This window comes from Scyliorhinus canicula, chromosome 2 (genome assembly GCF_902713615.1).
Source record: "Scyliorhinus canicula chromosome 2, sScyCan1.1, whole genome shotgun sequence".
NCBI lineage: Eukaryota > Metazoa > Chordata > Chondrichthyes > Carcharhiniformes > Scyliorhinidae > Scyliorhinus > Scyliorhinus canicula.
The window spans coordinates 257,355,083-257,382,365 of record NC_052147.1 but is presented as its reverse complement, the minus strand read 5'-3'; positions in this window follow the sequence as shown (position 1 = coordinate 257,382,365).

The following is a 27,283-nucleotide window of genomic DNA, read 5'->3' as shown; positions in this document are numbered from 1 at the left end:
TGAGCTTTGAGGAATGACTGTGTGTTCTCACGGCTCTCACTTTGTCATAGGCACAGGTGCACTCAAATTCCTCCCACGCTAGTTCAAAGACTCCTTCCTCATGTGAAATGAGGGTGTGGAGCTCTCTCGTGACGCTGGTGCTGTGCCCTCTCATGCTGCTTATTTTGTTTTTGTCCTGCGGGATACAGATGGGGAGACTCCAAACGTCTGGTCTGGGCTCCGCCGAGAATCTTGATGCAAGCTCCCTGGCTGCCATCTTACCTCCAATGGAGGTGGAACAAGTGCTGGGGAGAGGTGTCCATGGAGCTCCATAGTGGTTGCAGTGATTAAAGTTTCCCCAGGGCGAGCAAATCAGCAGGAGGCTGCCAAGAGCCTGGAATGATTCACGTGGAGAAAAAACTTTTGTTTGAGAGGTTGATCGGCGGGCTTCACGCGGTTTTTCTTACCGGACCTGGCACTTTGCCATTTTTTGATAAGGTTGCGCTCAGGGAATCAGTGTGCCGGCTGCTGGGGCTGTTTTTAGCCACGTTTGTTGCCAGAACAAGGGCAAATTAATCCAGCTCCAGATTTTGTGCAATTCAATCTTCGATAAATGCATGATTGCACAATGGTTTTTATTTCTAGTTCCTATATACACATCTATATAATTCTTTATTGGGAGAATGGTTAGAACATGGAGCTTGTTGCCATTTGAAGTAATTCAGGCAAATTGTGCGGATGCGTGAAAGGGGAAAATAACCCACCATGTGAGGGAAATGGTCATCTTCAACGCGATGGATTAAAAAGGGCTGGGAGGAAGCTGGGGTGGAGCACAAATACCGGCATGGATCCGTTAGGGCTGAAATTCTGAGCTCTGCGATATGCAGTTCTGACAAGCATAAAAGAGCAAGATTAACTTAAAATGACTTTTCAGTAATAGTAGAGGAACTCTTAAAATATTTAAAGTTATTTCAAGTAGCCTGCCCCTTCCCTTAAAATAGAAGAAGTTGTGTCCATGAAGAATTTATCTGGTTTTACTGACGACCGTCATTTTCCAGGATGGTATGGTTTAAAGTCCTAAAAGTAAAATTTGAAATGTACAGCATCTAAATGGGGATATGAAATATAAGAGTGCAGATTCATGTTTGAGTGCAAAGTTGTCAGAATTTGCCTCAAGTTTGTTTCAATAATTGAAAAAAAAATCTTTCATGGGGAGTGGGCATCGCTCACTGGGTTTGCATTTACTGCTCATCCCTGATTGAACTGAGTGGCTTGCTAAGCCATTTCGGAGAGCATTTAAGGGTCAACTGCATGCTGTAGATCTGGAGTCACATGTAGGCCAGACCATGTAAGGACGGCAGAGTTTCTTCCCTAAAGGACATGAGTGAACCAGACGGCTTTGAATGACAATCGTCAATCATTACATTTTTAATTCCTAATGTTTTTGTCAAATTCAAATTTCACCATCTGCCATGGTGCGATTCAAACCTGGGACCCCAGAGCATTTCCCTTGGAATTTGGATCACTAATAATACTGATTTGTTCTTGATCATCCTAAATTGAATTTGTAATCCATGGTACGGTAGTACAGTGGATGCTGTACATTGTTGTTGTTTCACAGTTCCAGAGTCCCAGATTCGATTCCCGGCTTGGGAATCTGTGTGTAGTCTGCATGCTCTCCCCGTGTCTACGCGGGTTTCCTCTGGGTGCTCCGGTTTCCTCCCATAAGTCCCAAAGACGTGCTTGTTCTGTGAATTGGACATTCTGAATTCTCCTTCAGTGTATCCAGGGTGTGGCAACTGGGGGATTTTCACAGTAACTTCATTGCAGTGTCAATATCAGCCTACTTGTGACACTAATAAAGATTATTATTATTATCCGAGTGTCTTTTGTCTACATGGGGTCCAGGGCATAGATGGATTCAATAGTGAGCCGATTTTTTTCTTGGTGGTTGGTCTTGCTGTGGACATGTGAAAAGTGGTGGTTGGTCTTGCTGTGGACATCATCGGCCTGTAACTTCCTTTCGGGTCCCTGACTTAAGTTGCTGGTGCGCCGCACAGACGTGATGTGACAACCCGGAAATACAGATGTGTGCAAACTCCCAGCCAGCTTCTTTTTACAAGCTTCAACTCATATGCTGCACAGGTCCTGCTGAATGAAAAATCTAGAGGCAGCGCTAACTTGGACAACTTACCCCGATGTTCGGTAAGTTTTTGCACCTTTTTATTTGCACTTTGATTTCTCGGTCTAGGATTGTTGAGCAGAGGCAGGAGTCATCGGGAGTCATTGTGTGGTGGTTAATGTTTTATATTATTAGTGTTTAGCATTTACAAATATGTACAAAATGCAAATAAAGTGAAAGGAAGTATATATTTTTAATTTTTTTTTCAAACCTCGGTTACTTACGAGGCTATTAATTCCATTAAAAAGGTTATGGGGATTGACATATTTGTTGCTGATTATTGTTTATTGTTGGTGGGTGTAAATTCGGGAGAAAATGTGAAAAAGGTGGAGAATAAAAATATTTTTTTTAAAAAGGTACTTTACAGTATTAAGTGAGTTTGGAGTCACAGAAAGTGATAGAAAGATTTTTTTTAAACTTTGGTTTGCCATGACGATGTTATTCCATTAAAGGAAGTCAATTGGAAAGAATGCATGATTACTCACTAATGAGTATGATCGTCCACCTAAGATATTCAGCGTTATTGGTCCTGGGTTCTGTGGGTCGTTGCACGGCTGGTGAGCCCGATTCTAGAGTCACATCTTCAATCACTCACTTGGCAGGAGTTTCCAAAAGTTGGGATTGGTTCTCAGGCTCCATTTCTGGGTCTCATCTTATCGTTGGGTGTTCTCGAAGAATTGTGTCCCTTTATGACTAGGGACCCATGTTCAATTCCGACCTGTGACTGTGTGGTGTTTGCACATTCTCCCTGTGCCTGCATGGATTTCCTATGGAATAGAACCATAGAATTCCTACAGTGCAGAAGGAGTCGCATCAAGTCTGTACCGATCCTTTGAAAGAGTACCCTACCTCGGCCCACTCCCCCCCCCCCCCCCCCCCTTATCTCTGGAACCTCACCTGTATATCTCTGGACACTGAAAGGCAAACTTGCATGGCCAATCCATCTAGCCTGCGCACTCTTGGATTGTGGGAGGAAACCAGAGCATCCGGAGGAAACCGATACAGAAACCGATACAGACACAGGGAGAACGCACAAACTTCACACAGTCACCTAGGTCAGAATTGAACCCGGGTCTCTGGCGCTGTGAGGCAGCAGTGCTAATGACTGTACCACTGTTCTGTTGCCGTTTCTTCAAGTTGCAAAGAACCAAACTTATGTTCATTTATAAATAATCACCTTGAATCATAAAAAAATAAAAAATTACTTTGAAAGAAACAATAACGACAGCATTGCCTGTATAAAAGAAAGATTAACAATAACTGTTGAAACAACTTCCATATACCTTTAGAGATGCCTGTTGTTTTCAATAAATTTAATAAATCTGCAGTTTAAATGCCTGCCCTCAAGGACGTTCCCCAACTGGTTCTGTCACAAAGGGCTAGTTCTGTATTCTTTCTCCACAGTAAGAAGTCTTACAATACCAGGTTAAAGTCCAACATGTTTGTTTCAAACACTAGCTTTCGGAGCACTGCTCCTTCCTCAGGTGAATGAGGAGGTATGTTCCAGAAACCATATATATATATGTTTCTGGAACATACCTCTTCATTCACCTGAGGAAGGAGCAGTGCTCCGAAAGCTAGTGTTTGAAACAAACACGTTGGACTTTAACCTGGTGTTGTAAGACTTCTTACTGTGCTCACCCCAGTCCAACGCAGGCATCTCCACATCATTCTTTCTGCACAGCACTGGATCCTGCGCAGACTGTTGCTCTGGAGACCCCAGGCTGCCGAATGGAGAGGAAGGTTCATTGCGATATCCGAACGCGGGTAAGTTTGCATTTTTCCCTCTCAGAATCGGCGGCCCATGGCTTCCCACCACTAGCCAGTGTTTACCGGCACATGAAGCAGAGGAATGACATACTCATGTCGGCTCCCATAGCTTGGAGTTTCATTTGACAACTTGGATTTGGATTTGTTTATTGTCACCTGTACCGAGGTGCGAGCTGCTCAAACAGATCATTCAGTACACGAAAAGAAAATATGTAATAGGGCAACACAAGGTACACAATGTAAATACACAGACACCGTCAGCAGGTGAAGCATACCGGAGTGTGGTATTAATCAGATCAGTCCATAAGAGGATCCTTTAGGAGTCTAGTAAGAGTGGGGAGGAAGCTGTTTTTGAGTCAGTTTGTGCGTGTTCTCAGACTTTTGTACCTCCTGCTCGATGGAAGAAGTTGGAAGAATGAGTAAGCTGGGTGGGAGGGGTCTTTGATTATGCTGCCCGCTTTCCCCAGGCAGCGCGAGGTGTAGATGGAGTCAATGGATGGGAGGCGGATTTGTGTGATGGACGAGGTGGTGGTTCACGACTCTGAAGTTTCTTGCGGTCAGTTACCATACCAGGCTGTGATGCAGCCAGATAGGATGCTTTCTAAGGTGCACCTGTAAAAGTTGTTAAGTGTCAGTGTGGACATGCCGAATTTCCTTAGTTTCCTGAGGAAATACAGGCGCTGTTGTGCTTTCTTGGTCGTAGAGTCGATGTGGGTGGACCAGGACAGATTGTTGGTGATGCGCACACCTCGGAATTTGAAGCTGCCAACCATCTCCACCTCGGTCCCGTTGATGCAGACAAGGGTGTGTACAATATTTTGCTTCCTGAGGTCATTGACCAGCTCTTTAGTTTTGCTGACATTGAGGGAGAGATTGTTGGCATTGCACCACTCCACCAGGTTCTCAATCTCCCTCATGTATTCTGACTCGTCTTTATCACTCAACTGCTCGCTTTTATCACTCAACCTCTTTGGTCGCATGATGAACAAACCCGGGGCCACCAGCTCACAGGCAGTGATGCTATCCATTGCACCACAAAAATGCCCTTCTGCACACGCAGCAGGCTTTAAAAAATAAATTGACAGTGATATTGTGGTTTGATTCTCATTGAAAGGGTCTGGATCCTGAAAAAGCTAAACTAAGCCATTCTGTGTAATTTGATTTTGTTTAAAATATCTCCAAACATTTTAGTAGAAATTACTTAGGCTTGAAAACCCTCCAAATGCACCAAATAAAATGTCAGGATTCAAAACACTCCCAGAGGGCTGAGGCAGTACCCGGGCTCTGACTGAAAAGAAACCCAAATGATTTTGGCTCAGATATCCCCTCGCAGTCATTTATACATTTACACTGGTGCCAACTAAAATATTTTGGATTTCAAACACTTGAGGCTATTCCCTACAATAGATGTGACAGGATGCTAGACAAGCAACAACTTAGGTTTATGACAGGTCTCTGTTATGTTTCAGTTTTAGTCGAACCCCTAGTCTTCATGTGGCAGTGAAGCTGGGCCTGAAATTCCACAGGGTTTCTCGTGCTGTCTCGCTATAACTCTGGTCAGGCCAGTCGAACCCCCTGGGGTAAACACATTAGCGTCAGAGAAGCAGAATTTCAGTGGGAAACTGGGAGAAAACCCCAACTGAATTTTATGGCTGGTTATGTTTTGCTTCTCAGCTGACATCATTTTTTTTTCAGAAGGCAGGCTAGCTTTGTTTTGTTTTAACTTTGGTCTTCAAGGGCAGCACGGTGGCCTTGTGGTTAGCACAACCGCCTCACGGCGCTGAGGTCCCAGGTTCGATCCCGGCTCTGGGTCACTGTCCGTGTGGAGTTTGCACATTCTCCCCGTGTCTGCGTGGGTTTCGCCCCCACAACCCAAAAATGTGCAGAGTAGGTGGATTGGCCACGCTAAATTGCCCCTTAATTGGGAAAAAATAATTGGGTAATCGAAATTAAAAAAAAAAAACTTTGGTCTTCAATTCTGCTACTTTTCTAGGCACTAGCTCCAGAATTAAAACCAGCAGCAAGGAACAAACAATGATGTGAGCAGGACTACCTCAGTTCCATAAGTCATTTGTAGCGTAATAGCACTCACCTTCCTCTCCCGTAACTGGCCCTCAATCGGGTTAATATTGACTTTGTGCCATAGTGCATAATGGGCACATCAATTATACCACCCATTATGTGCCTCTCTGGACTCTGAGAATCTGTAAAGGTATATAATGGTTGGATGATTTGAAATCGCTTGTCTTATACGATTGCCCAAATGCAGAATTACCACTGTTGTATCTCGGGAAGAACTAGAACAGGGAAAAGAAAAGCATGTTGTCCTGCCCAGTACAGACATAATTATACTACACATTTTAAAGCTATATCTTCAAAAGGTGGGCATCAAAAGCTGTTTAAAATGGCTGTAGCACATCATGTAACTTGGTAATATTCAGCTACAGACAGTGCTGAAACTCAAGCAAGTTCCCGACGGCGTGGATCTCTCATGGTCTCACACATCAGGAACTCGGCGTGGCGGCTGCGGACTCAGTCCTTTTCCAAATAATATGGTGAGTTAGACCAGTAAACCCCCTGGCTGGGATTCTCCAAAATCCCGGCCAAGTGTTGACGCAGGCGTAAACACCGGAGTGGTGCACACTGGCATCAACGGGCCTTCTGGCCCAGTGATTCAGTGGCCCTCAGGGGCCAACACGGTGCCGGAGTGCTAAGCGCTGCTCCGGCACCAATACGCGGCCCAGCCCTACCGGCGTGGGTCCGTGCATGCACGCGATGGCCGTCTCTGTGCCGTCTCATGCGCGCGATGGCCGTCTCCACACTGGCGCAAGCACACGACGGCCGTCTCCACGCCGGCGCATGCACGTGGTGGCTGTTTCCGCACTGCCAGAGTGCAACATGGCGGAGCCCTACAGCGGGCCCGTGCGGAAGGAGGTAGGCGCCCTCCGGATCGCGGGAGCCCGTCGATCATCACGAGCCTGGATGCCATAGAGCCCCCCCCCCCCCCCTCCCCAGAGTCTCATCCTCCCGCCCTCCCCACCAGGACGGCTACTGCGGCTGCGGGTCCGAGCTCCCACCGGGTGGTACCAGGTCGGAACCACACCGGCGGGACTCAGCGGAACTCGGCGGGAATTCGGCCGGTCAACCACAGAGAATCTCCGTGTGGGCCTCATTCAGTGACCACCGACCGGCACCTCGTTGATTGGCGCCAATTCGCCAGTCGCCGGAGAATCGTGTCCTGGTGTCGGAGCTGCGTGGCGAGAATTTCCCGCGTCACCGGTGATTCTCCGACCCAATGCGGGCTTGGAGAATCCCGACCCCTATGTTGTAACTTTTTAACATAGGACTTTGGACTTGGAACAGGTCACACGTGTAAGGTAACCATGTTTGATAGCTGCTTTTAAAAATAGCAGCAGAATCTGTTCTGGTTCAGGAACCAACATCTGAAAAGCCATTGAACCTGCTTCAAAAATAACTATGCAACCAAAGTAAACACCTGTACCTTGAAAGTTGTTGGTCTCCCCCTAAACCTGTTCCAACTTTAAGTTCACCTGAAAACCAACCTCTTGGCAATTCAACCTCCAGAAGCCTCGCAGCTGACTGAGAATCCTCTGCTTTTCCAAGACCTCCATTCCAGCTGAAGCATTAATTCATCTAATTCATCTAAGAAGTCCATAATGAAAGAGACTGAAGTAATTGCAGATTGTTTTTCTTCTTCATCTGTATCTTATCTTTGTAAGTGTAATTGTGTACGTGTGGAATGTTGTGGTTTAAACTCTGGAACATGTGCTTGATGATAAATAATCTTTATTCTTAAAATCACAAATGCTTGCTGCTGCTGAATCATTTAAATGGAGACAAATCTCTCTAGGTAAGAAAACACATAAATCTCACACTTAACAACACTTTTATCATGGACAAAAAGGAAATACTTAAACGCTGTCCATGATAATATGTGGCTACCGAGGGATTATGTTGCTGAGGATGGTTAGGGGAGTTGACGGTAAGTGAGGTCACAAAGGAATTTGGGTGTCTTTGACCGAAAATTGATTTGTAGGAAAGCCAGTAGCTCTATATGCTGGATGGGGAAGGGATGTTTCTTTTTGTTGGCGAATCTAAAATTAGGATTACTCTTTTATAACATTTAAAAGAGATGAGGGGATTTTTTTTCTTTCAGAGCATCACAAGTCTTGTAACTCTGTTCCTCAAAAGGCGGTGGAAGCAGACTCTTTAAATATTTTTACGATAGTGGTGATTCTTGATATAAAAAAGGGGAATGAAAGGTTATCAGGGGTAGGTGGGATTGTGCAGATCAGCCACGATCAGTGCAGCAGGTTTGAGGGGACGATGTCCCTACCCCCACTCTGAATTCCTATGTTCAGATGCCTGATCTCACTGCTGCCCTGCTCTTAAGGGAAACTTGAATTATTTCTCTGCTGTCCGGTAATGTACGTCAGTCATCTAATGAATAAATTCCCCGACTGCAAATGTTATTGAAATGGCAGAGGTCCACTTATTGCAGGACTGACTGTGATGAATTGGCTTCAAAGCCACACACAGCGCATTGCAGGCAGAGAACCACAGCTGCAGTTCTTCATACTATAGGTGGCACATACTACCTCTGAACCATGGTGAAATGGGTTCTTCGAATACACATTTCCTTAGTGTTTAATCTTTGTGTGTTTATATCTGGTGGCGCACGTCTAACTTAAATCTTCTCTCATACATGCAGGTTAGGTGGATTGACTACACTCAATTGCCCTTAGTGTCCAAAAAGGTTGGGTGGGATTACTGGGTAATGGGGATAGGGTGGAGGTGTGGGCTTGGGTGGGGTGCTGTTTCCAAGGGCTGGTGCAGACTCAATGGGCCGAATGGCCTCCTTCTGTACTGTAAATTCTATGATTCTATGCGGTATTTACCCAGATTATCTGACCATGATCATATTGATTTCTTCACTTCACAACAATGATTACACTTCAAGGAACACTTGATTCACTGTAAAGTACTTTGGGAGGGCGGAGGTCATGAAGGGTGGTATCTAAATGCAATTCTTTCTCTCTCCCTCTCTCTCCCCTTTCCTCTGCCCTCTCATATTTCACCTCCTCCACGTAATGACATGTTAAGATATGCACATAAGGGGTTGCCATGCCGATTCTTGAGAAGCCGTCACGGTGGGAAGGTAGTGGTGGAGAGAGGAGATTTTTGCCAAAATGTCTCTTGGGAATACAGGACAGAGGAACTTAGGATTTAGAATCGATAAGATCATAGCTGACCTGATTGTGTCTCAAATCCACTTTCCTCTCTGCACCCCATAAAATTTATAAAATATCCAACTCAGTCTTGCATATTTTCGATGATCCAGCCTCCATTGCTCTATGGGGAAGAGAATTCCACAGACGAATGACCCTCTGAGGGAAAACATTTATCCTCAGCTCTGTCTTAAAAGGGAAGCCTCTTACTCTTAAACTGGGTCCCCTAGTTCTGGTCTCCCCAATAAGAGGAAACATCCCTCTGGTATCCACCTTATCAAGTCCTCTCAGGATCTTACATGTTTCAATAAAATCACCTCTCATTATTCTAAACTCCAATGGCTATAAGCCCAACCCATTCAATCTTTCATCATAGGTTAAGCCCCTCATCCCAGGAATGAGTCAAATCAACCTTCCCTGAACTTTTTCTAATGCAATGGTATCCTTTTTCAAATAAGCAGATGAAAACTACAGTCCTCCAGATATAGTCTCACCAAAGTCCCACACAGCTGACGTAAAACTTCCCTACTTGTATATTACATTCCCCTAGCAATAAATGTCAATGTTCCATTTTCCTTCCTCATGACATACTTCCCTACCGTCTCGATACCACCCGAAAATGTAGTTACTGTACATTTGGTCCGTCCAAGGCATTGATGGAGATTGTAAATAGTTGAGGCCCCACCACTCTCTGTGGCAATCCACTAGTTGCAGACTGCCAACCTGACACCATTTATCACTGCTCTGTTTTCTGCTAGCTAATTAATTCTTTATCCATTTTAATACATCACTCCCTACACCATGGACTCTTAGGTTTTGTAGTAACATTTGATGTGGTACCTTATCAAATGCCTTTTGGAAATTCAAGTACACAACACCTACAGGTTCCCCTTGTTGGTTGCTTCCTCAAAAATCTCCAATAAATTAGCTAAAGACAATTTCCCTTTCACACAACCATGTTGACTCTGCCTGTTCCCATTTGATTTTCTAAGCATACTGCCCTAACTCTAAATAATGAATTATAGAAAATTTTCTGTCACAGATGTTGGCCTAACTGGTTTTTGCTTTCTGTTTCCCTAATTTCTTGAATAAAGTTATTACATTTGCTTTTTTCCAGTATGTTGAGACCCTTCCAGAGTCAAAGGGATTTTGAAAGATTATAACCAATGCCTCAACTATCTCTGCAACCATTTATTTTAAGACCCTGAGAAACAGGCCACCTGGCCCTGGAGACTTGTCAGTGTTTAGATTTCATAGATTTCATAGAATTTACAGTGCAGAAGGAGGCCATTCGGCCCATCGAGTCTGCACCGGCTCTTGGAAAGAGCACCCTACCCAAGGTCAACACCTCCACCCTATCCCCATAAAACAGTAACCCCACCCAACACTAAGGACAATTTTGGACACTAAGGGTATTTTATCATGGCCAATCCACCTAACCTGCACATCTTTGGACTGTGGGAGGAAACCGCAGCACCCGGAGGAAACCCACGCACACACGGGGAGGATGTGCAAACTCCGCACAGACAGTGACCCAAGCCGGAATAGAACCTGGAACCCTGGAGCTGTGGGGCAATTGTGCTAACCACAATGCTACCGTGCTGCCCCTCTAATAGTTCTAATATAGATCTAATAGTTTTCCGAGCACCTTGTCCCTGGTGATGGTGATTATTTCAAGTTCCTCTCACCCTTTCACATCTGGCTTTCATGTATCTTTGGGAGGTTTGGGATGTTGGGAGGTATCTGAGGGACATAGGTAAGCTGCAGAGCTGGGCTGACAGGTGGCAAATGGAGTTTAATGCAGAAAAGTGTGAGGTGATTCATTTTGGAAGGAATAACAGGAAGACAGAGTACTGGCCTAATGGTAAGATTCTTGGTAGTGTGAACGAGCAGAGAGATCTCGGTGTCCATGTTCATAGATCCCTAAAAGTTGCCACCCAGGTTGAGAATGTTGTTAAGAAGGCGTACGGTGTATTAGCTTTTATTGGTAGAGGAATTGAGTTTCGGAGCCATGAGGTCACGTTGCAGTTGTACAAAACTCTGGTGCGGCCGCATTTGGACTATTGCGTGCAGTTCTGGTCGCCACATTATAGGAAGGATGTGGAAGCATTGGAAAGGGTACAGAGGAGATTTACAAGGATGTTGCCTGGTATGGAGGGAAGATCTTATGAGGAAAGGCTGAAGGACTTGAGGCTGTTTTCGTTAGAGAGAAGGTTAAGAGGTGACTTAATTGAGGCATACAAGATGATCAGAGGATTAGATAGGGTGGACACTGAGAGCCTTTTTCCTCAGATGGTGATGTCCAGCATGAGGGGACAAAGCTTTAAATTGAGGGGAGATAGATATAGGACAGATGTCAGAGGTAGGTTCTTTACTCAGGGAGTAGTAAGGCCGTGGAATGCCCTGCCTGCAACAGTAGTGGACAAACCAACACTAAACGCATTCAAATAGTCATTGGATAGCCATATGGATGATAAGGGAATAGTGTAGAGGGACTTTAGAAGGGTTTCACAGGACGGCACAACATCGAGAGCTGAAGGGCCTGTATTGCGCTGTAATGTTCTATGTTTATTGCGGGTTGAATCTTATCAGAATTTGCAAAGTGTCGGAAAACTGATTTATATCTCTCCAATTGCACTGTTAAGAGTTCTCACGGGATCTTGAGCCTCCTTGCGAAAACAAATGAGTGGGTGTGCTTTGTGCCATCACTTTGACGAGGAGGGGCCCCTTAGAGCCAGGACCATGCTCCAAACTGGTTGGGGCGCCATCTTTAAAGGGCACTCTGACCAACGCTGCAGCTGAACGGCCCCCAGCCCACATCATGGAGGACTCGGGAGCACTTCCCCCCCCCCCCCCACCCCCCCGCCCCCCAACATTCATCACTGGCACCCACCCCGGATCCTGACGTTCATTGCCGGCAAATCCCTGACTAAACCTCTACTCTTCCTGCCCACCAAACATCACTGCAACCCCTCCCTCCATGGAGTTCCCACTTGGGTTCATCCCGGCAGTTCCTCCTGGCACAAGATGGCACTGCCAGTTCAACCCGGCAGAGCCAACCTGTGCCTGGGGAAGTGCCAAGGCATTGCCCAGGCATGTCTCTCTGCCCCTCCACTGTGTATTAACATTTTTAAACATGAGGCCGATGCCTTTTGTGGGTGTTAATCTCATGACTTCTCTGGCAGGGGGTGGGAAAAATCAGGAAACGCGATCTCTCCAGCGGGAATCACATTTTCTGATTTGTGCAAGTTTTTCTGTCCTCGCCATCGATCCTGCGGGTGGCGAGTACGGGTTCAAGATTTTTCCCAGCATCTTCCACAGTGTGGTCACACACAGAATGACTGTTCAACACCTCCACCATTTTATTGCTTTTCAATTTCAATTTTGCAGGCCCATTCTCTGGAAAACCAACACAAACTTTCGTTAATCTTTTCCTATTTAAATAGTCTTGGTGGGTGGGTTTATGCACACTTGTTGTCAGTCAGAAGTATGTCTCGGCTCAGTGTCAGAAGTACAAAAGAAATATGAGTCTGAGAAGATCACATGGCTCATCGAGCCTGCTCTTCCATTCAATATGATCATGGCTGATCTTGAGCTTCACCTCCATTTTCCCATCCATTACCCATATCTAGGGGCAGCACGGTAGCATAGTGGTTAGCACAATCGTTTCACAGCTCCAGGGTCCCAGGTTCGATTCCGGCTTGGGTCACTGTCTGTGCGGAGTCTGCACGTCCTCCCCGTGTGTGCGTGGGTTTCCTCCGGGTGCTCCGGTTTCCTCCCACAGTCCAAAGATGTGCGGGTTAGGTGGATTGGCCATGCTAAATTGCCCGTAGTGTCCTAAAAAGTAATGTTAAGGGGGAGTTGTTGGGTTACGGGTATAGGGTGGATACGTGAGTTTGAGTAGGGTGATCGTTGCTCGGCACAACATCGAGGGCCGAAGGGCCTGTTCTGTGCTGTACTGTTCTAAATCTAAATCTAAATCCCTTGATTCCCCAAGAGCTCAAAGATCTGTCTATTGCAGCCTTAAATGTATTCAATGGCGGGGCATCCACAACCCTCTGGAGCCGAGAACTCAGAATATTCACAACCCTTTGAATTAATGAATTTCTCCACAGGCTGGATTCTCCGGACTCCAAGCCACCTGTTTTTCGACAGTGGGAGGCTGCGTGCCATTCGCTGGCGGTGGGATTCCCATTGAAGCCATCCCACGCCACCGGGAAACCCATGGGAGGGGGTGTATTGCCGGCGGGACCAGGGAATCCCGCCACCAGCGAATTGCCAGAGAATTCCAGCCAACATCTTAAGCCTAAATGATCGGTCCCTTATCTTGAATTTGTGCGCCTGTGTTTTGGATTCCCCAACCGATGGAGAAACTCCCTCAGCAGCCACCCTATCAAGCCCCTTCAGAACTTTTTTGGGTTCAACGAAGTCGCTTCTCATTCCTCGAAACTCCGGAGAATATAATCCCAATTTAACTGGTCTCTCACTACTGGCCAACCTCCTCATCCAGGGATCAAAAAGAATCGCTTCAAGATGTTATTCCCACAAATCATTTTTCAGGCTTTCACAGTTTTCAGGCTCAAAAACAATTTTAGGTTCATTTTAGCCTCATCAACCAAGTGGAAGTGGGGCCAGGGACTATTAAAATAGACCATTTGATCCATTGCCCTTATTCTGCTGACTGTCCCTTTAACTCCTGAATGTATTTAGGTTGTCAGAAGCAGGTGGGTGCCTCATGAACACAATTATTTGATTCTGTCCTTGCAGTGTTTTTACTTCATCGCTTTGGGCTACAGGATGAACAGAGCAGAAGTGGCCGTTGTAGCAACCAGAGCCAATGAATCAGCTGGTTAGGGAGTGAGGTGTGGATCATAGAAGGTCTTGTCCAGCCCACAGAGTCTACAGACTAACAGTCAGTTTCCTGGATATCTCTGAGGAGTATTGCATTAACAGGCTACGCTTACCCTTGGCGGGAGAGTTTGTGAGTCTTGGAGGGCTTGTTAAAGCAAACTTGTCACATTGATATGGGATGGGGTAGTGATGTTGCACAGTGTCTGGGTCACCAATTAAATGGATTCAACTGTCCTGTCTTGAGGCCAGGGATATTTCTTTTGTGCCCATCAGACTGAATGGCAATTCTCTCTGTTCCTTACAGTTAGTACAGAACCATTAAAGGGTCAGGGGGTGAGCCATTCATTGCAGAGTATCCAGCCTCTGACCTGTTTTTATAGCTGCAGGGTTGTTGAAATGGCTGATCTAAATTAAGCTTCTGCTTAATGGTGACCCCCCCAAAAAAAAATATTAATAATGAGTGCCAATTCTGGGTGTTGTCCAGGTCTTATTGCATGATGACATGAGCCATTCCAATGTAGCAGGAGTTGTGAATAGAATGGAACAATATATTTTCAACAGAGAACAGCCTGAGCCTTGACCTTATAAAAGAGCGAAGCAATTGATAAAACAGCTTCAGTTGACTGGACAACTGTTCTGCTGAGGATCTGCGACAGTGATGCTCAGCAAATGGAGCGATTAAGCAGTAACAACCATGACCGTCTTCCTTCATAATCAATACTGGAGGAGGAGGTCGCGTGCATCTAGAAGGTGGATCAGGTATACGTTGCATCCGGAAAAGGGAGCCATTTAAACCCAGAGTAAGGGTAAGAAGTCTTACAACACCAGGTTAAAGTCCAACAGGTCTGTTTCGAATCACTAGCTTTCGGAGCACTGCTCCTTCCTCAGATTCACCTGATGAAGGAGCTGTGCTCCGAAAGCGAGTGTTCGAAACAAACCTGTTGGACTTTAACCTGGTGTTGTAAGGCTTCGTACTGTGCTCACCCCAGTCCAACGCCGGCACCCCCACATCAGAGCAAGGGAGAAGAGAGGCAATTGGATATACAAAAGGAGGCGGACAATTAAAACCAAAGAGGGAAGGAAGTAATTCCATCCAGACAGAGAGAGAGAGGGGCAGACACTTTCCCCTTTCCTTTGTGTTAAGTTATAACTACAGCCACGAAAGGAATTTCACTCTTGGACCCCATTGATCTCAATTTTGTTAGGGCTCTTCAGTGCTACATTTGTGTTGAAACTAGGGGCGGAATCTTACAAAAAATGGCAATGTTTCAGTCCTGGTGAGAAAAAAGGAGTGACATGCAGGATTTCTCATGGAACCTTGAGTCTCTTAGGATAAAAAGTGAGTGGGTGTAGTTAATGGCTTCACTCTGCCGAGGTGGGGACTCTTACAGCCAGAAATAAGCTTCAAACACATCAGGGTGGCAACTCTAAAAGGCACCCCAACCAGCGGTGCAGGAAAATGGCACCCAGACCACATTTCGGAGGAATTGGGGCTCTCCCTCACAACAGGCATCGCTGGCAGTTCCCCCCACCCCACCCCACCTGGGCACCTGGCAGTGCCAACCTGTGCCAGGGCGCAGTTCCACTGCCCAGGCATTTCCATCTACCCATCCCCACCGAGGGCTATGCATACCTCTGCACCCCACAAACTGCCTCACGCCTGGCCAATCATGGTGTAAACGACACTGGCGTGATGTTGCGTCAGTGCAGGGTCAAGATTTCATGAGAGGCGAAGGTTTGGAGAGAATGCTCGCTGATGACATGCTGATGTATTAAAATGAGGTTCCTAGGCTCACGCTGCACAATTCACACTACTCCACTAGCTGGGGTGGGGGAGGGAGGGAGATAGTAAGCTTCCAAAAGCCAATCACCGGAGAGAATCACGGGTGGCATTCTCCGGCCCTGTCCGCCCAACGATCAGAGAATCCCGCCTGAGGTCAATGGATGTCTCTACTGTTTACGTCTCGCCCATGGCGTACTTGTGGCCGGTGGAGCAGAAGAATCCAGCCCCACGTTTTTCGCTTGTCTCTGGATTTTGAGCCCGTGCTGACTTACTCACGGACGGAGAGGGAGGGATCAACATCATCCCCTACTACTCTGTCAGACAGATAAACTTTCATCTCTCCTTTAGCATTCAGTTCTTGTGCCTATTGCTGGATCAGGAATGTGATGAGGTTAGTGATGATTGCTTCTAGCCAAGTCTGAATAGATGTGAAGAGCAGATTTTGGTGAGCAGGTGCCACTTGTTTCTAAAAGGTTGATACTTCAAAAGCATTTTGCTGGCTCTGAAACACTTGGAATGTTTCTGGGATTGTGAAACATGTGAGAAACAATGAAAGTTCTTTTTTTTCTTTTGCCAATTTTATGTCTTCAACATTTGGATTTCCCCTCAGATATTTTAACTATTCATGTATTTTCTCTTCCGTGCATCACCATTGTGCTGTGCTGAATGGTTTAATTAACAACAGACCGACCAATCCGAAACTCCATAGGGCACCGTGGGTTATCTGCAGCAGCAGGATTGTATACAACTGCAGTCTATAACTGTATGGACAGGCTTACCTTCACTCTTGCCATTGATATCAAACCAGTAGATGAGGAGCACAGGAGAGCATGCCAGGAACAGCAGCAGGAATACCTCAAAATGAGGTTCCAAGCTAGTGAAACTACATCACAGGACGATGTGCATGCACAACAATGGAAGAAGCATCCAACATACAGAGCTAAGTACCCCACACACAACGGATCAGATTTAAGCTCTGCAAAGATGGATGGTGGTAGACAATTAAATAACTAACAGGAGGAGGCTTCACAAATATCCTCATCTTCAATGATGGAGGAACCCAACATATTAAAGACAAGGTGGGGCGCCGAGTGAATGATCCATCTCGGCTTCCTTCTGAGTTCCCCAGTATCACGGATGCCAGTCTTCAGCCAACTAGCTCCTTAACAAATTGTTTCATTGTCTCATTGACAGCAATAAAGTTCCAAATCAGGATGATGTGCAGCTTAGAGGGGAACTTGCAGGAGGCGGTGTTTCCATGCATCTGCTCCCTTTGTCCTTCCAGGTGGTAGAGGTCACGTTGAAGGAGCCTTGGAAAATTTACGCATTGCATTAAGTAGACGGCAAAAAACTTCTGCCATTACGTGTCAGTGGTGGATGGAGTGAAACTTTAAAATGGCGGATTGGACAGCAATCAAGTGGACTCCTTCGGTCCGTGTTACAACCCCCATGAGGGTCATGAGACAGCAAATCCTGATCTTCCAATTAGGTTTATTGAATATGATCTCCTCAGGAAGGGGGCCGTGACCCACCACCTAGGGCTCGTTATGCTATGGGATAAAAGTAGGCCCCAGTCAGCGCCTTGTCAGATCTATCCTCCCAGTAGGGTCTATGCTGGGAGTGAGGTACCAGATAATCTGTAAATTATATACATGTAAATAAATCCAGTTATGTTTATGACAGTTTCCTTGGAGTTATTACAGTCCAAATATGGACAAAAGAGCTGAACTCAAGAGGTGAGGTGAGAGTGACTGCCATTGACATCAAGGCAGCATTTGTCCGCGTGTGGCATCAAGAAACCCTAACAAAACTGAAGATGAGAATCGGGGAAAGCTCTGCAGCTGGTTGGGGTCATAACCAGCACAAACCAGTCTGTTTCATTGGAACCCCATGAACTACTTTAAACATGCACTCCCTTCAATGACACACAGTGGTTGTGGTGTGTACCATGTACAAGGTGCATTGCACCTTACAAAGCCTCAACCTCTGTCATCAAGAAGACCAAGGGCAGCAGGAGCATGGGAATTCCACTACCTGAAAGTTCCCATCCAAGCTACCCACCATCCAGACTTGGTACCATATCACTGTCCCTTCACTGTTACACAGTCAAAAACCTGGAACACCTTTTCTAACAGCACCTAGCCCGAGGTAATGCAATGGTTTGCGAAGGCAGCTTACCTCCACATTCTCAAGGGCAATTATGGATAAACAACAGACCTGCCAGCGATGCTCACATCTCATAAAATCATTTAAAATATTGAACTATTTGGTTCTCGGCACAGAACGTCAATAAGGATATCTTGGCTTTTGAGGCTGTACAGCACAGATTTTGCAGAATGATGCTCGGCTAAAATGGTTAAATGAAAATGATAAGTTGCAAGGGTAGGATCGTATTCCCTTGAACATAAAAGATTAAAAGCTGATTTAATTGAAGTGTTTCAGCTGATTAAAGACTAGATGGAAACGATTTCCTCTGGTGCAGGAGCCAGATCAAGCCAGGACAATCTTAAAAATAGAGCTGGGTTGCTCAGTGATGACATGAGGAAGCACTTCCTTGTACAAACGCTAGTAGCAATCTGGAACTCTCTTTCCCCCAAAATCTGTTGAAGCTGGACAACAATTAACATTTTCATAACTGAGATGATAGATTCTTGTTCAGGCAAGTATATTAGGCAGGTGTACTAATGGTTATTGAAATTAATGGAGTTAAAATATTGCCAGCCATGATTTATTTAAATAGCTGAACATGCTTGGGAGGCTTAATGGGCTATTTCTGATCCTTTGTACCAATGAAGAACTGCTGTGCATATCTATTGCTTGACTTACAAAATGCATAACTATTTTCACATTAGGCTATCTTGAGTTGTAAATATTTTGGCGCAGTTTCATCTTTTTTTGAAATTATTGGTCAGGTTTTACTAGTCTTTTCAATCGACAGATATGGGTACTCAATTGATTGATATCAGTCAAAGGCCAGCAGAAATTCATTCTCATTTCATATAAACTACACACAGAGGTGGAATTTATCAATGTAACAAAGGGTGGCACGGCGGCACAGTGGTTAGCACTGCCGCCTCAGAGCTCCAGAGTCCCGGGTTCAATTCCGGCCTTGGGTGACTGTGTGGAGTTTGTACGTTCTGCTCGTGTCAGCATGGGATTCCTCCGGGTGCTTCGGTTTCCTCCCACAGTCCAAAGATGTGCAGGTTCGGTGGACTGGCCATGCTAAATTGCCCCTTAGTGTCCAAAAAGTGAAGTTACTGGGTTACGGGGATAGGGTGGAGCCGTGGGCTTAAGTGGAGTGCTCTTTCCAAGGGCGGGTGCAGCCCCAATGAGCCAAATGGCCGCCTTCTGCACACTTTAGCTGTTTAGGGGCTGGTTTAGCTCACTGGGCTAAATCACTGGCTTTTAAAGCAGACCAAGCAGGCCAGCAGCATGGTTCGATTCCCGTACCAGCCTCCCCGAACAGGCACCGGAATGTGGCGACTGGGGGCTTTTCACAGTAACTTCATTGAAACCTGCTCGTGACAATAAGCGGTTTTCATTTTCATTTTCATTTAATTAGTTCTATGATTCTATGAACAGGATACCAGGTGGAATGTAAAAGAGGCTGCCAATGGGCTCTTGTCTATTATGCCGCACTGGCTAGGGCAAATCTTACATTTTGGCATATTGCACATTTTGAAACTTGTTATGTAATGAAGTTAGTTTTAGGTCAAGTTTTCCACAGGGATGTTTCCCTCTTCCGGGCAGCACGGTAGCATAATGGTTAGCACAGTTACAGCACAGCTCCAGGGTCCCAGTTCGATTCCCGGTTTGGGTCACTGTCGGTGCGGAATCTGCACGTTCTCCCCGTGTCTGCGTGGGTTTCCTCCGGGTGCTCCGGTCTCCTCCCACAGTCCAAAGATGTGCGGGTTAGGTGGATTGGCCATGCTAAATTGCCCTCAGTGTCCAAAAAAATGTTAAGTGGGGGTTACTGGGTTACGGGGATAGGGTAGATATGTGGGCTTCAGTAGGGTGCTCTTTGTAAGGGCTTGTGCCGATTCGATGGGCCGAATGGCTTCCTTCTGCACTGTAAGTTCTTTGATTTTACGATTCTATGAAAATCAACAATTTAGCTGCAAACGTAGAGAAAGTGTATCATCAGACATTTTAAGGCGATCGAGAAAATCCTGATGGAACCCAGGAGTTTAGCATTGAATGAAAGATCAATCAAGAGCAAATGCTTCAGAGTATGACCAGCAGGGATCAAATTGTTGAAAGTGTGGATCAATCGAAAAGCTCTGTCCAAAGATAGAATTTATGGTTTACTGAAATCACTAAATATATTCAAAGTTTCATTGTTTGCCTGTCATCACCAATCATATCTGAGATGTATGCTTTGAAGTATTTCTGGAGTCTCTTATAATTTCCAATCATGACTCAGTTATACTGGTATGCAGTCCTGCATGTGGCTGTTTAACAACATCATAGAGAATGGATAATCAGTGTATTAACTTAATCCATATGGAATAGCAAGATTACTTGATCTCCATTCAAGCATGTATTAATAGAGGATGATGTAGGAACATCCTATAAATATAAAGGAGCAAGAAATAGATGAGTTTATTAGTACCAGCACAAGCTCTGTGATGTCCTTCACAACCTTATTTGAAGCATTGAGAAAACAAAACACATTATTAGTCATGCTGTCTGAAGAACAAGGGATAGCTCTTTGAAAACAAATGATGTAGTACCTACGATGTGTGCCAGGAAATTGCAAGGATAAGTTCTGTGATTATTAAATAAAACTTAAATGATTAAAATACTATGCAACCAGTTATTTCTGCTTTGCAGGGCTTGATGATGAAACTGGATGAAACTGAGATGGTTCATGAACAGATTTGCATATTTTTTATAATTCTAGTCAAAGCAATATGGTTAAAGAGGATCAAATGTGTAGAAAAGTAAAGAATTGCTTACATTCAGGTCTTTGCACTTAATGAACATGAATTTTTTTTTTGTCATGATAAGTGCAATTAAATATTGGCCAGAATTCTCCTGCTGTTGGGAGTCTCTGGGCGGGATTCTCCCATCCCCGCGCTGAGCTGGAGAATCCCCGCGAACGGGCCAAGCCGCCCTAACGCCAGAACGCGATTTTCCGCAGTTCGGAGAATTGGCGCCATTGGCGCCGGTGTGGTTTGCGCGGCTCTGGTCACGGGCCGCTCTATGCGGCCGGTGATGCACGATCAATTGGACAAAGAAGAGAGTTGAATACAACTGAGGCTTTATTACTCTAAGATGTGTGGCCTCCCACAGCAGCTGGCGAAATGGCTGCTATATGGAAGACACATATATTTATACTCCGCCTACTGGGCGGAGCCAGCAGGCAGGGACTACCGCTGTACCTGTAGTACAGGGTCTTACCGTACATCACCTAATATATGTACAACAGTGGTTTGCCACAGCTGGCCCGCTGATTCTCCGGCCCGAATGGGCTGAGTGACCTTTGGAAAAGAGCCGAGTCCCGCCGGCGCCATTGTAACTTGCTCTGAGCCGGCGGAACCTTGGTGGGGGGGTGCCCCCGATGTGACCTGGCCCGCGATCGGGACCCACTGCTCGGCGGGCCGGCCTCTGTGGCTGGGGGCCTCCTTTCCTACGCGCCGGCCCCTGTAGCACTGCGACATGTTGCGTTGGGGCCGGCGCGTTGGAAGAGGCCACTGCGCATATCCTCGTTGGCGCCGGCGCAACTGCGCATGTGCGGATCTCGCGGCCCCCAGTTTGTGCCAGGATCTACAGCTGGAGGGTGCGAACTGCTCCAGTGCCGTGCTGCCCCCTGTAGGGGCCAGAATTAGATGTGGGAGCGGCCCATTCACGTCGTCGTATAACTGGACGGTGTTTACGATGGCATGGACACTCTGCCTCGGGATTGGCGAATCCTGCCCTCTGTTCCCGCTGGAAGCACACCCCTGTCCTAGGGTTTGCCGACAGAGGAGGGAGGCTTCAATGGGAAATCCCACTGACAAACTGTGGGAATAGAGAATCCAACTCCAGCGGGCTGCCGAGAAACACATGGCTGGGGAAAGGGATAATTTCACCCATCATTTCCAAAGCTTCAATTTATTTTTGATGTTATTTTGAATACTCTGTAATTTAAAGAAAAACTATTTGTGTGGGTGCTGGAAATCGGAAAAAGAAATAAGCAGAAAATGCTGGAAATACTCTGCAGGTCGGTTGCCAATTCTGGAGAGAGAAATAGGCACCAAACTGGCCCTGATTTTATTACGGTGATAATGACAAAACTGTCAGCGTTCACAGCAACTTTGAGAGCCTGCACATGCACATATTAATGTGGAAATCCAAACGCTGCTGTCAGTAAGTTTGTATTAGCTGGGGCCTTAACAGATATCTTTGCAGCATCCTTGAGCACGGGTGAGGTCCCGGAGGACTGGAGAATTGCTAATGTTGTCCCTTAAGAAGGGTAGCAGGGATAATCCAGGGAATTATAGACCTGTGAGCCTGACGTCAGTGGTAGGCAAACTGTTGGAGAAGATACTGAGGGATAGGATCTGTTCACATTTGGAAGAAAATAGACTGATCAGTGATAGGCAGCATGGTTTTGTGCAGGGAAGGTCATGTCTTACAAACCTAATAGAATTCTTTGAGGAAGTGGCAAAGTTAATTAATGAGGGAAGGGCTGTAGATGCCATATACATGGACTTCAGTAAGGCATTTGATAAAGTTTCCCATGGCAGGTTGATGGAAAAAGTGAAGTCGTATGGGGTTCAGGGTGTACTAGCTAGATGGATAAAGAACTGGCTGGGCAACAGGAGACAGAGAGTAGTGGTGGAAGGGACTGTCTCAAAATGGAGAAAGGTGACCAGTGGTGTTCCACAGGGATCCGTGCTCAGACCACTGTTGTTTGTTATATACATAAATGATCTGGACGAAGGTATAGGTGGTCTGATTAGCAAGTTTGCAGATGATACTAAGATTGGTGGAGTTGCAGATAGCGAGGAGGACTGTCAGAGAATACAGCAAAATATAGATAGATTGGAGAGTTGGGCAGAGAAATGGCAGATGAAGTTCAATCTAGGCAAATGCAAGGTGATGCATTTTGGAAAATCTAATTCAAGAGCGGACTATACGGTCAATAGAATAGTCCTGGGGAAAATTGATGTACAGAGAGATCTGGGAGTTCAGGTCCATTGTACACTGAAGGTGGCAACGCAGGTCGATAGAGTGGTCAAGAAGGCATACAGCATGCTTGCCTTCATTGGACGGGGTATTGAGTACAAGAGTCGGCAGGTTATGATACAATTGTATAGGACTTTGGTTAGGCCACATTTGCACATGACCAGAAGGATACCAGGATGTTGCCTGGTCTGGAGGGTGCTAGCTATGAAGAAAGGTTGAGTAGATTAGGATTGTTTTCGTTGGAAAGATGGTGGTTACGAGGGGACCTGATTGAGGTCTACAAAATGATGAGAGGTATGGACAGGGTGGATAGCAACAAGCTTTTTCCAAGAGTGTGGGTGTCAATTAAAAGGGGTCACGATTTCAAGGTGAGAGGGGGAAAGTTTAAGGGAGATGTTCGTGGAAAGTTTTTTACGCAGAGGGTGGTGGGTGCCTGGAACGCTTTACCAGCGGAGGTGGTAGAGGCGGGCACGATAGCATAATTTAAGGTGCATCTAGACAGATATATGAATGGGCGGGGAACAGAGAGAAGTAGATCCTTAGAAACTAGGCGACAGGTTGTGATAAAGGATCTGGATTGGCGCAGGCTGGGAGGGCCGAAGGGCCTGTTCCTGTGCTGTAATTTTCTTTGTTCTTTGTATTCCTTCAGAAGGTGCATTATTGAAACATCCCCAGATTGCAATCAATTGCAAATCTTTAAACTGCAGAGCTTACTAACTTCATAACTATTAATGAACAGCCTCACTGGCCCTGAAAAGCTAATTTTATGTTTGTGAAATATCAAATTTCTCCATTATCATCAAAAAGATTCACACGGTTGCGCGGTGGCACAGTGGTAAGCATTGTTGCTTCACAGTGCCAGGGCCCAGGTTTGATTCTCGGCTTGGGTCACTGCCTACCTGTGACAATAAAGATTATCATTATATTATTAAAATAATATATATTTTTAAAGTGTGTTTATATTAATATTTTACTTTGATCCAAATTCAATCCAAATTTTTTTCTTTTCCTACCTGAAAATTCAAACTTCTTATGATGCTTGGAGAGACTGAAAACCTTTTAATAGAGATTAATTTCTCAAATGACCAATGGAATAAAAACAATGGTTAATATTTCACTGTTTTTTAAACTTTTAATGTTACAAAGTAATTAACCAGCAACTGATACATCAAACTAAAGAAATTGTATGTTTTGCATTAAATAAGAAACACAACTGAAATGCGTCTTACAAAATGCTTTACGTCACACTTCTGGAAGATACAGAGCATTAAAGTCACGTCCAGCTCTCCAGGGGATGTTCACCTCTCTCCACCATACCCGGTTGAAATTTTGGCTGTCCTTCGAAAATCGTTCCACTCCATTCAGGTTTTCCCAGGTACAAATATCAGTAAGGCAAACCTCAGTGAATTCCGTTCTTCCTCAGCTCACAACAGTCCTAACAATTCAGAATTCCAAGGAATTTCTCCATCGGACCCCTTAAATAGTTTAGCCGACTCTTGGTAAAATTGTTTCATCAATACAATACTTTATGTCTGCTCACCATCACTTCTTACAGACCTGTTCCTGGGAGGGTTCCAATGCTTCTCCTGTCTGTGTCTCAGCAGCACTTGTTCTTGTTCTGTGAGATACTGTGAAAGGTGCTTAAACTGCCACTGGACGCCTCAGTGAGTTTCTATTTCTCCCCATGGTAAGTAGATCACATGGGAATTTTGATGAGAAATATGTGTTTATAACAGATTCACCACCCCTTGTTGAGAATGTTCTCTTTAATTTAGAGGGGCATTCTAAAACATATACATCTTGTAAAGTTCAGCATTCATGACAACCAAAAATGAAGGATATGATCCTCTTCCTGGTTTGCTGTCTATGAGACTACTTCAACATGATTGGTTGCTTACCCTGTTTGATGATGTCACTGTTGCTGGATGCCTGGAGGTCCCCTTGACATGGCAGCAGATTTAAATTGCCATTTGAAAAGCAGGAAACAATGCCATCGAGATTCATAGAATTTACAGTGCAGAAGGAGGCCATTCGGCCCATCGAGTCTGTACTGGCCCTTAAAAGAGCAGCCTACTCAAGACCATGTCTCTTCCCTATCTTCGTAACCCAGTAACCCCCACTTAATACTTTTGGACACTAAGGGCAATTTATCATGGCCAATCCACTGAACCCGCACATCTTTGGACTGTGGGAGGAAACCGGAGCTCCCGGAGGAAACCCACGCAGACACGGGGAGAACGTGCAGACTCCGCACAGACAGTGACCCAAGCCGGGAATCGAACCTGGGACCCTGGAGCTGTGAAGCAATTGTGCTGACCACTATACTACCGTGCTGTCCAATTGCTCCATCTTTGCAAACTGCTTCCATCCACATCAGTGGCCAATGGCATTGTTTCATTGCTGACGACAAAATCCAGCTCAATATTTCTGCTTTGCTCCCAACAGATGCTGCCTTACTGGGTGAATATTTCCAGAATGTTTTGCACATATGTTCTTGATATCTTGTTGGGCCAAAGTCATGTAACTCTCTACCTAACAAAGCAGTGGGAGCACCGTCAATACGTGGATTGCAGCTATTTAAGAAGGCATACCTTCACCTTGTTAAGGACAACTTGGGATGGGCAGTAAATCCTGGCCTTGCTAATGACACCCATCTCCAAAGAATGTATTAAAAAGAACACAGTATTGTAATAAATCAGAGCAGGCCTTTTAAAATGTAATCTTTATGTCCTTGTAATTTACCCAGTCGCAAGAGATCTCTGATATGTGCTTGAAATAAAAAATGACTTTCCTTATGTCAGAAACTGACAAAGACACGATGAATGGACTGGTCTCAAACAGAACAGTACAAAAATTGATTATTCACCTTCAGACAAGTTATCAGAACATGATGGTTTTCCAACAAATACTTTTCTTTAAGCAAATAGCTCATCAGAAATTCTGATGTTTTCAACGCTACAGTAGGAAGTATTGCCTATGCAACAGCTGAAGAAATACTTTTACTGAATAACATTCACTGTGATTGCACTCCAGCATGATATGTAAAGTATCTCAGCGTGATGACGGATGTGAAATGATGAAATTCTAATATCTTATCCTGAGTATTTAAAAAGGAAAAGTTTAATCTACTTAAAAAGGCTGTTTCTTTCCCAAGAGAAACCCATTGCATTTGTGGCAATGATGTGGAGATGCCAGCGTTGGACTGGGGTGAGCACAGTAAGAAGTCTTATAACACCAGGTTAAAGTCCAACAGGTTTTATTCAAATCACTAGCTTTTGGAGCACTGCTCCTTCCTCAGGTGAATGAAGAGGTAGGTTCCAGAAACAAATATATAGACAAACTCAAAGATGCAAGACGATACTTTGAATGCGAGCATTTGCACATAATTAAGTCTTTACAGATACAGAGAGAGGGGTAATCCCAGGTTAAAGTTGTGTGAATTGTCTCAAACCAGGCCAGTTGGTAGGATTTTGCAAGCCCAGGACAGATGTAATATGACATGAACCCAAGGAACCGGTTGAGGCTGTACGCATGTGTGCGGAACTTGGCTATAAGTTTCTGCTCGGCGATTATGTGTTGTCGCGTGTCCTGAAGGCCGCCTTGGAGAACGCTTAACCGAAGATCAGAGGCTGAATGCCCTTGACTGCTGAAGTGTTCCCCGACTGGAAGGGAACATTCCTGCCTGGCGATTGTTGCTCGATGTCTGTTCATCCGTTGTCACAGCGCCTGCATGCTCTCGCCAATATACCACGCTTCGGGACATCCTTTCCTGCAGCGTATGAGGTAGACAACGTTAGCCAAGTCACACGAGTATGTACCACGTACCTGGTGGGTGGTGTTCTTACGTGTAATGGGGTACCCATGTCGATGACCTGGCACGTCTTGCAGAGATTGCCATGGCAGGGTTCTGTGGTGTCGTGGTCGATGTTCTGAGGGCTGGGTAGTATTTGCGGCAATGTTAGTCAATAAATATAACTGACCACATCCAGTAATACATTTTAACAATTATTTTACAGGTTGTGGTGTTGCTGGCTGGACTGACATTTGCTACTCATCTCTAACTGACTGTAGGGATATCCACCGTGCTGTTCTGGAAGGATTCCCAGGACTTTGACCCAGTGAAAGCATTTGATAAGGTTCCCCACGGTCGGCTATTGCAGAAAATACGGAGGCTGGGGATTGAGGGTGATTTAGAGATGTGGATCAGAAATTGGCTAGTTGAAAGAAGACAGAGAGTGGTAGTTGATGGGAAATGTTCAGAATGGAGTTCAGTTACGAGTGGCGTACCACAAGGAT